Here is a 10,451-nt window from a genome sequence, read left to right on the forward strand (position 1 = left end):
TGTAACTATTTGTCTCTAATTGAGCTGAGTGTTTTTGAAATTCTGAAACTAGTGCTTATTAGCAGCATTTCTAATTAGCAGTATTTACTTGTATTTCTCTGGAGACATCTAGTGGAGAAAGTGCAGTACACTTTTCCAGAAGCACAGGCACCATCTATTACATTTTAATTAAAATAATAATTAATAAGAAATTGACATGAAAAAATCTTAAACATTTTAAGTGCATTTCAAAATGCCAACTAACTGAAGATTGCTAACAGTGTCTTATATAAAATATCTTAAAGCTGACTCAGACTGACCACAATAAATGATACCAAATCTGGATAAAAAGTGAAAACTATAGTCTTATTTTTGTATGTATGTGACTGAACAATGAATTGCTTCACTTTTATCAGATTTTGTTGTTGTTGTTGTGCTACACTCACATAGTCTAGTGACGAGAATAAGAAATTGTGAATAAGAAATTGACGGATTTTTCTACTTCAAATAAATGATTGGGAAATAATCACTTCCATAGTCTGACTTCACTCATTGGTTCCCCCTCACATTTATAGACTCTTCATTTATCATCTCTGGCACACTTGATACTGTTGACATTGTACCTTTCATCTTTTCTCTCATTTAGCTCTGGACAACTTTGTTTCAGAGACAATTAAGACCCTAGTCGTCATCTGGCTCCCATGCACAATAACTTCTAATGTTCTTTCGGATCAGACTGTAAGATGAAGGGCTGGGTAATTGCTGCAATTAAAAGAACTCTGTAGACACATCCATTCATTATAGTCCTGGAGTTTCAACATGCCATCTGGCACATTTGGTCTGCTGAAGAAATGGTTTGCACTGTGTAACTTCATTATTCATAATCATCCGTTTATCACCTCTTGGGCCTTCTCCCTCTGAAATACAAATATTCTCAGCTCCTATACTTAGACCTCTATCTGCCGATATCCCCTCTGTTTATTTGTCTCTGTCAACATTGTCCTCCATTTCTCTTCGTCTTCTATTTCCAGTGTTTACATGGTCTATATTCTATGTCTCCAGACCTGAAAATCTTCTAGGACATCTTTCCAGGAAAAACACCAACTGAAGTTGAATTACTTCTCATTTTTCACCCATAATCTGTCTGTTATCCTCAAAGACATTGAATATATTCTGCTCTAAAATAAACTGTTTCTTCGCTTCTCCAGATATTGTTCTTACATGATTTCCAATCTCAAAGATTCACTGCTGTTACTGTTAGAGATTCTTCTTTCTCTCCTGCTACTTGATGAGGGTTCCTGCTTTCCTTGCTCAAGTTTACTTGAAGTGTGATTTCCTCTCTAAATGCATGCATCTGATGAAAGTTTTTATTCGCTACAATTTTCTTATGTGCAAACCAGTCTTGGGGTACCGTGTTAGTACTGTGCAGGAACGAAAATGGAAAGAGCTGTTATTCATTTTATGTTAACAAATGTGCAACATGCTTTATATTTTTATTCTTGTTCTTAGAGACATCCAGACTTGTGGAAAAGTGGAATTAGACAGGTCACAGGATATCAGGTTATATCTATATACATGACCTGCACAGGGTTTTGGACATCATAGGTTCCTGGTACGTAATGAACAACAAGAAAGAAGGTGACCTCATTAGAAAAGTTTCTGGGGAGGAAAATTATTCAAGTCGACATAGAGACTGATTCTATGGTTCTTATTAAAAAAAAAAAAGGCCTATAGTAGTTGATGGAAGCATGGGCCTTTCAACGAGAAAAGAATCTTTTATTCTTTAAGTCTGCTTTTAAGTTTCATAGAAACAAACATACACAGCTGCACATTTTTGCGTTTAGCAAATCATTTTCTGTTTAAGTAGAAGAAACTCTTAAGTATGCAGACATTGGTTAGAATAATAACAACGATAACAGATACTCATTGTAATGGGTATACTCATGTACATTAACACTGTTTGGAATTCATACACAAAGCAAAATGTGATAGGAAAACCATTATTTTGGGTGAGAACTGATAGTGCTGCTCTGATAAGAAACTTTAGTAGCCTATCAGTGTAAAATCATAGAAGTTATAAATTAATAATTCTTCAGCCTGAAAGAATATTTTGGCAGCTTCAACTTTGAAACATTATGTCAATTTTTCACTTTGTATTTAAACATCTATCATCACATATTTTTATCATGCAGCAGCTTTTTCTCCACCCCACACCCCAACACACTCTTAATAGCCAGAGGGTAATTGAGAAGAACAAACAAATTGTTTGCCCAGGTTGACACCCATTTTGGATATTTGTGCTTTAATAAAAGAGAAGGAGCTCAGTTAATGTCTTGGGGTATTCCAGTTACCTATTGCTGCCTAACGCATCACTTCAAACCTAGTGGCATAAAATAGCAACCAACTTATTGCGCTCAAGTTGTCTGAGGGTCAGGGATTCCAACAGCACACAGTGGGATTGCTTATAATCCATCCTGCTCTGTGATGTTTGTGGCTTCAGTTGGGAAGACCAGAATGACTGGGATGATTCCAATGGCAGCTGCCAGCTGCCAGCTGGAACACATTGGACTGAAGAGACTCTGCTTCCAAGATAGTGTCTTCACTCATATGCCCGGCATATTGGCAAGGATGACTGGAAGGCTGAGCTCAGCTGGGACTGTCAAGGGGAGCGTCTCTATGTGGCTACTCCAGCATGGTGGCCTCAGAATATTTGCACTTCAAATACAACATGTCAGCCATCCACCTAACAAACAGAATATGCACGGTCTTTTAGGAGCTGGCCTCAGAGCACACGTGGAGATCCTCAGCTGCATGTGCTAATGGCTGCAGTTGTAACAAATCATCTAAAATATAAGAGGAGAGCATATAGACTCCACTCCTCAATGACAGGAGGATCTAAATATTTGTGACCATGGGAGAATGGCATTTAGGACCTTGGGACACCTCATAGACCTAGAAATGCCCATGAAGATCTCTAACCTGTGGTTCAATTAGATAATGTATGTGTAAGGACTATATATCTAATAGTTGCTTTATTTCTAGTTTATTTTCAGAAAATCTCCCTGCTGTTAGTGCTTCATCTTCCTGTGTTTCTGTATTGCACTTCGCTTTGGAATTTTGCTGCATGAATTAAATACAGTGTCAAACACCTATCCACTCAGGTGTGGAACGCTTTGAGCTTTTTGAAAGGAAATGACTTAATAATGGAAGAAAATTTAGAAAAGATTTTGCAAATAAGGATGCAGAGTTCTAAACTGGATGGCTGTAGTTTTGGAGCACTGTTTTGCAGATTTAAATGTCTGACCTCTAGTGGTTGCAACTAATTTTTGCAACTGTAAATCGGTGTGCGTTTTTTAGAGAGGAGTCTTCACAAAGTATTTTTTGCTTTGATGCTGTCACAAATGGTGAATTTTTTCAATTTAATTTTTCAATTGTCCACTGCTAGTATATATAAATAAAATTGATTTTATATATTGATCTTGTCTTATTCAACCTTGGATATTTTCTAAAAGTCTTATTGTTATTGATTTCTGACAAATTTATTTTGGTAATAGAATATTCTAGGTATAATTTTAACCCTTTGATATTAACTGTGACTTTCTATGGCCCAACATATGAGCTATCTTGGTAAATGTTTCTTGTCAATAAATGTTAAATGTCAATAAAGTCAGGTTGGTGGATAGTGTTAATTCTTCAACATCCTTATCCATTGTATGATTACTTTTTTTTTAGGAAGATTAGCCCTGAGCTAACATCTGTGCCCATCTTCCTCTGCTTTATATGTGGGATGCCTACCACAGCATGGTTTGCTGAGCAGTGCCATGTCTGCACCCGGGATCCGAACCCTGGGCCGCAGAAGCGGAATGTGCGAACTTAACCGCTGTGCCACACGGCCGGCCCCTATGATTACTTATTTTTTAACATCAGTTCTTGGGAGAGGAGTATTGAAAACTCTTCTGATCAGTCCTCCTACAGGCAGGTATGATTGTCACTTACAAATTCATTTAGATGTTGAGACAGATGATACAAACCTTCACCAATAAATAAGAATAAAGTATTCACACAAAGCAGAGAACTGTCAGTAAGAGAAGGGCTCACCAAGGATCTGATAAGTAGGCGAGCAAATTGGGGCAGGAGGGGTGGCTTTTATTTTGTTTAGGAGGTAGGGCCAAAGGGGTGGAATGTTCCCCTAGTGGCTGCCCTATTTGAAATTCCAGCAAGGCAGAGAGCACACCTGCAGTCTTTCTTGACAGGTCACACTGGTGGTACTGATGGGGGCTGGGGTGGATCGATAAGCATCTTCTTGATTGCAAATTTTCTAATTATTCTGATTTGTTTACTCCTTAATTCAGTTCTTTCCGTTTTCATTTCATGTATTTTGAAGCTCTGATATTAAATACATTTATTTAGGATGTTTTCTTGTTTTTTCGTTCTTTGGTGAGGAAGATTTGCCAATCTTCCTTTTTGCTTGAGGAAGATTATCTGTGAGCTAACATCTGTGCCACTTTTCCTCTACTTTATATGTGGGATGCTGCCACTGCATGACTTGATGAGTGGTGTGTAGGTCTGTTTCCAGGATCCAAACCTGAGAACCCTGGGCCACCAAAGTGGAGCGCCCAAACTTAACCACTATGCCACCGAGCTGGCCCCACTTATTTAGCATTTTTATGTCTTCTGTATGAATTGACCTTTTAATCACTATGATTTGTAAATCTTTATCCCTGATAATTCTCCTTCTTTGGAATTTTGCTTTATCTGTTATTAAATTAGCTACACCAGTGTTTTGTAGATTTGTGCTTAAATAGTGTATCTTTTTCTCTTCTATACCTTTATGTCCTTTACCCATTTTTAAAATCAGATTGCTTGGTTTTTGGTTTTTTGCTATTGAAGTATATGAATTCCTTATATATTTTGGATATTAACCCCTTATTAGATATATGGTTTGCAAATATTTGTAAATATTTCTCCCATTCCATATGCTGCCTTTTCACTTTGTTGATTGTTTCTTTTGCTGTGCAGAAGCTTTTTAGTTTGATGAAGCCCCACTTGTTTATTTTTGCTTTTAAAACTTTTGCCTTGGTGTCAATCCAAAAAATCATTGCCAAGATCAATGTCAAGGAAATTTTGCCTATGTTTTCTTCTGGGAATTTTACAATTTCAGGTCTGATATTGAAGTTTTCAACCCATTTCAAGTTAATTTTTGTGAGTGGTGTAAGACAGGGGTTCAATTTCATTCTTTTATATGTGAATATCCAGTTTTCCCAGTATTACTTATTGAAGAAGCTATCTTTTCCCCATTTAGGATTCTTGACTTCCTTGTCAAATTTAATTGACCATATATGTGTGGGCTAATTTCTGGGCTCTCAATTCACATTGGTCTATGTGGCTGTTTTTATGTCAGTACACACTGTTTTGATTACTATAGCTTTGTAATATAGTTTGAAATCAGGAAGTGTGATGCCTCCAACGTTGTTCTGTCACAAGACTGCTTTGGCTATTTGGGATATTTTGTGGTTTCATACAAAGCTTAGGATTGTTTTTTCTATTTCTGTGAAAAATGCCTTTGAAATCTTGATAGAAACTGCATTGAATCTATGAATGGCTTTGGGTAGTACAGACATTTTAACAATATTAGCTGATACATGAACAGGGGACATCTTCCATTTATTTGTGTCTTCAATTTCTTTCATCAATGTCTTATGGTTTTCAGTGTATGAATCTTTCCTTGCTTAAATTTATTCTTAAATATTTTGTTTTTGATGCTACTAAAAATGAGATTGTTTTCTTAATTTCTTTTTCAGATAGTACTTGTTAGTGTATAAAAATGCAACTGATTTTTATGTCAATTTTTTATCTTGAAAATTAATTGTATTTGTTGATTAGTTCCAACAGCTTTTCAGTGGTGTCTTTTGAATTTGCTGTATACAAGATCATGTCACCAGCAAACAGAGAAAATTTCACTTCTTTTCCAATTTGGGTGCCTTTTATTTCTTCTTCTTGCCTAATTGCTCTGGTTAGGATCTCCAGTACTATGTTGATTAGGAATGGTGAAAGTGGACACCCTTGTCTCGTTCCTGATCTTAGAGGGAAAGCTTTCAACTTTTAATCATTGAGTTTGATGTTATCTATGGGTTTCTCATACACGACTTTTATTATGTTGAGATATGTTCCTTCTATGCTTAATTTGTTGAGAATTTTTATCATGAAAGGTTGTTGAATTTTGTCTAATGCTTTTTAAAAAAATACATTGAAATGAGAATATGATTTTTATCTTTCATTCTATTAATATGGGGTATCACGTTTATTGATTTGTGTATGTTGTACCATCCTTGTGTTGCAGGGATCAATCTCACTTGATGATGGTGTCTGATCCTCTTAACGTACTGTTGAATTCAGTTTGCTAGTATTTTGTTGAAAATTTTTGCTTCCACATTCATCAGGGATATTAGCCTTCGGTTTTCTTTTCTTGTATTCTCTGGCTTTGGTATCAGAGTAATTGCAGCCGCATAAAATGAGTTTTGGAGTGTTCCCTCCTCTTCTAGTTTTTTTGAAGACTTTGAGAAGAATTGGTATTAATTCTTCTTTAAATGTTGGTAAAATTCACCCATAAAGCCATTTAGTCCTGGACTTTTCTTTGTTGGGATGTTTTGATACTGATTCAATCTTCTTACTTGTTATTGGTCTGTTCAGATTTTTTATTTCTTCCTGATTCAGACTTGGTAGGTTGCATGTTTCTAGGAACTCGTCCATTTCTTCTAGGTTGTCCAATTTGTTGAAGCATAATTGTTCATAGTAGTCTCTTATGATCCTTTGTGTTTCTGTGGTATCAGTTGTAATGTCTTGTTTTTAATTTTATTTGAATCCTCTCTCTTTTTTCTTGGTAAGTCTAGCTAAAGGTTTGTCAATTTTGTTTATCCTTAAAAAAATCCAACTTTTAGTTTTGTTGACTTTTTCTATACTCTATTTCACTTATTTCTTCCCCTGTCTTTAATAAGTCCTTTCTCTGCAACTTTGGACTTTTTGTCCTTTTAGTGCCTTGAGGTATAGATTTAAGTTGTTTATTTGAGATATTTTTGGTATCATTGTTAATGTAGGTGTTTATCACTATAAACTTCCCCCTTAACACTGCTTTTGCTGCATCCCAACAGTTTTAGTATGTTGTGTTTCCATTTTCATTTGTTTCAAGATATTTTTAAATTTTCTTTTGATGTCACCTTTGACTCATTGGTTATTCAGGAGTGTGTCATTTAATTTCCATATATTTGTGAAAATCCAGTTTTCCTCCTTTTATTGATTTTTGGTTTCTTACTATTGTGGTTGGAAAAGATACCTGATATGATTTTGAACTTTTTAAATTTGTGAAGAGTTGTTTGGTGATTTAATGTATTATCTATCCTCATGAATGTTCCATGGGCATTAGAGAAGAATGTATTTTTTGCTGCTATTTGATGGAATGTCAGTATATGTCTAGTAGGTCCATTTGGTCTAAATAATAGTCAGGTCTAATGTTTCCTTATTCATTTCCTGTCAGTATGACCAATTTTTAAAAGTCGGGTATTAAATTCTCCTACTATTATTGTTTCTTGTCTGCTACTCCCTTCAGATATGTTAGTATTTGCTTAATATATTTAAATACTCCAATGTTGGATACATATGTATTTACAATTGTTATATCCTCTTGATGAACCCTTTTATCATTATATTATGATCTTTGTCTCTTGTTATAGTTTTCAACTTAAACTTAAAGTGTATTTTATCTTTATGTAAGTATAGCTACCCTGCTCTTTTTGGTTGCCATTCACATGTAGTATCTTTCTCCTTCCCTTCACTTTGAGCCTATGCGTGTCCTACATCTGAAGTGAATCTCTGCTAGGCAGGTCATAGCTAGGTCTTATGTTTTTATCCATTCAGTCACTCTATGCCTTTTGATTGGAGAATTCAACCTATATACATTTAAAGTAATTATTGATAGGTAAGGACATACTATTGCCATCCTGTTAATCGTTTTCTGGCTGTTTTGTAGTTCTTTTGTTCCCTTCATCCTCTTTTGCAGTCTTCCTTTGTGACTCAATGATTTTCAGTAGTGCTACACTTTGATTCCCTTCTCTTTATTTTGTGTGTATCTACTATAAGTTTTTTTTTTTTTTGTGGTTACCCTGAGGCTTACATGAAATATCTTATTAATGTGACAGTCTATTTTAAGCTGATAATTTTGATCACAAAAAAAACTTTATCCTTTTCACTCTCCACACACACTTCATTTTGATGTCACAATTTACAATTTTTATTGTCTATCCATTAACAAATTATTGTAGCTATAGTTGTTTGTATTACTTTTGTCCTTTAACCTTTATACTAGAGTTACCACACTACCATATTCCAGTATTAGAGTATTCTGAATCTGACTAGATACTTACTTTTACCTGGGGGTTGTATATTCTCATATGTTTTTATGTTACAAATTAGCATCCTTTCTTTCTTTCTTTTTTTGATGAGGAAGACTGGCCCTGAGCTAACAACTATGCCAATCTTCCTCTAATTTACGTGGGATGCCACCACAGTGTGGCTTGACAAGTGGTGTTACGTCTGCACATGGGATCCAAACCTGCAAACCCCATGCCACCAAAGTGGAGCATGTGAACTTAATCACTATGCCACCAGCTGGCCACTGGCATCCTTTCATTTCAGCTTGAAGAGCTCCTTTCCACATTTCTTTTAAGGCATGTTACTGGTGATGAACTCCCTCAGTCTCTGCTTATTTGAGAAAGTCTTTATCTTGCCTTCATCTCTGAAGGAAAACTTTGCTGGGTAAAATATTCTTTTTTGTATAAATTTTTTTTAAGATTTTATTTTTCCTTTTTCTCCCCAAAGCCTCCTGGTACATAGTTGTATATTTTTAGTTGTGGGTCTTTCCAGTTGTGGCATGTGGGATGCTGCCTCAGCATGGCTTGATGAGTGGTGCCATCAAGTGGTCCACACCCAGGATCTGAACTGGCGAAACTGCGGACTGTTGAAGCAGAGCATGCGAACTTAACCACTTGGCCACAGGGCTGGCCCCTGGGTAAAGTATTCTTGATTGGCAGTTCTTTCCCACCACACTTTGGATATATCATCCCACTCTCTCCTGGACTGCAAGGTTTCTGCTGAGAAATCCACTGATAGCCTTCTAAGGGTTCCCTTATACAAGAAAAAAATGGTTTCTCTCACCGCTTTTAAAATTCTCTCTTCGTCTGCTGGACTGCAAGGTTTCTGCTGAGAAATCCACTGATAGCCTTCTAAGGGTTCCCTTATACAAGAAAAAAATGGTTTCTCTCACCGCTTTTAAAATTCTCTCTTCGTCTGCTGGACTGCAAGGTTTCTGCTGAGAAATCCACTGATAGCCTTCTAAGGGTTCCCTTATACAAGAAAAAAATGGTTTCTCTCACCGCTTTTAAAATTCTCTCTTCGTCTTTGATTTTAGACAGTGTTATAGTAATGTTTCTTGGAGAAGATTGTTTAGGATTGAAATTTTGGGGTGACCCATTACCTTCATGAACTTGAGTGTCCAAATCTTTTGCTAGGTTTGGTAAGCTCTCAGCCATTGTTTCTTTAAATAAGCGTCTTGCTCCTTTCACATTCTCTTCTCCTTCAGGGACAACAATAATGCATGAATGTTTCTCTTAATTTTATCCCCTGAGCCCCATAGGCTTTCTTCATTCCTTTTCATTCTTTTTCTTTTTGATATTCTGACTGAATAATTTCAACTAATTTATCTTTCAGCTCACTGATTCTTTTGTTTGTTTGTTTGGTCCAGTCTGCTCTTGAAACTCTCTGTTGAACCCTTCACTTCAGTCACTGTGATACTGACCCTGATAGCAGCTTCCATACATTAAACCCAGCATATGTGGGGTTAAAACCAAAACACTCATTCCCTGCTTACTCTCTGGCTTCCTGGCTCCAGAACCCACTGTCCTCTTTGGAGACAGACACTACCAAGGACAAGCACCTGGATTCATTATCTCCTCCCTGCAAAGAGATACAGGCTGGTGGGAAAGCTCCGACCAGCAAGGCCATATTCTCCCCCTCCCCTACTTAAAACCCCAAATAAAAACCCTTCCTTTTAGCTTTTTGGGGAGTTTGGGATTTCAGCGTTGGCTGCCCTCTCTCCTTGCTCAGTGCTGTGCAATAATAAAATTCCTACTTTCTTCCGCTATCCCCGGTGTCAGAGATTGGCTTGCTGCACAACCAGTGAGCAAACTCACTTCAGGTTCGATATCAACTGTACTCTTCAGCTCCAAAATTTCTGTTTGCTTCTATTTTATGTTTTATATCTCTTTGTTGAACTTCTCATTTTATTCTTGTATTGTTTTATTTCATTAAATTATTTATCTGTGTTCTCTTGTAGTTCTCTGGGGATCTTTAAAACAACTATTTCGAATTCTCTGTTGAGAAATTCATGTGTCTCCATTTCTATGAGGTCTGTTACTGAAAAT

This window comes from Equus caballus, chromosome 17 (assembly GCF_041296265.1).
Source record: "Equus caballus isolate H_3958 breed thoroughbred chromosome 17, TB-T2T, whole genome shotgun sequence".
NCBI lineage: Eukaryota > Metazoa > Chordata > Mammalia > Perissodactyla > Equidae > Equus > Equus caballus.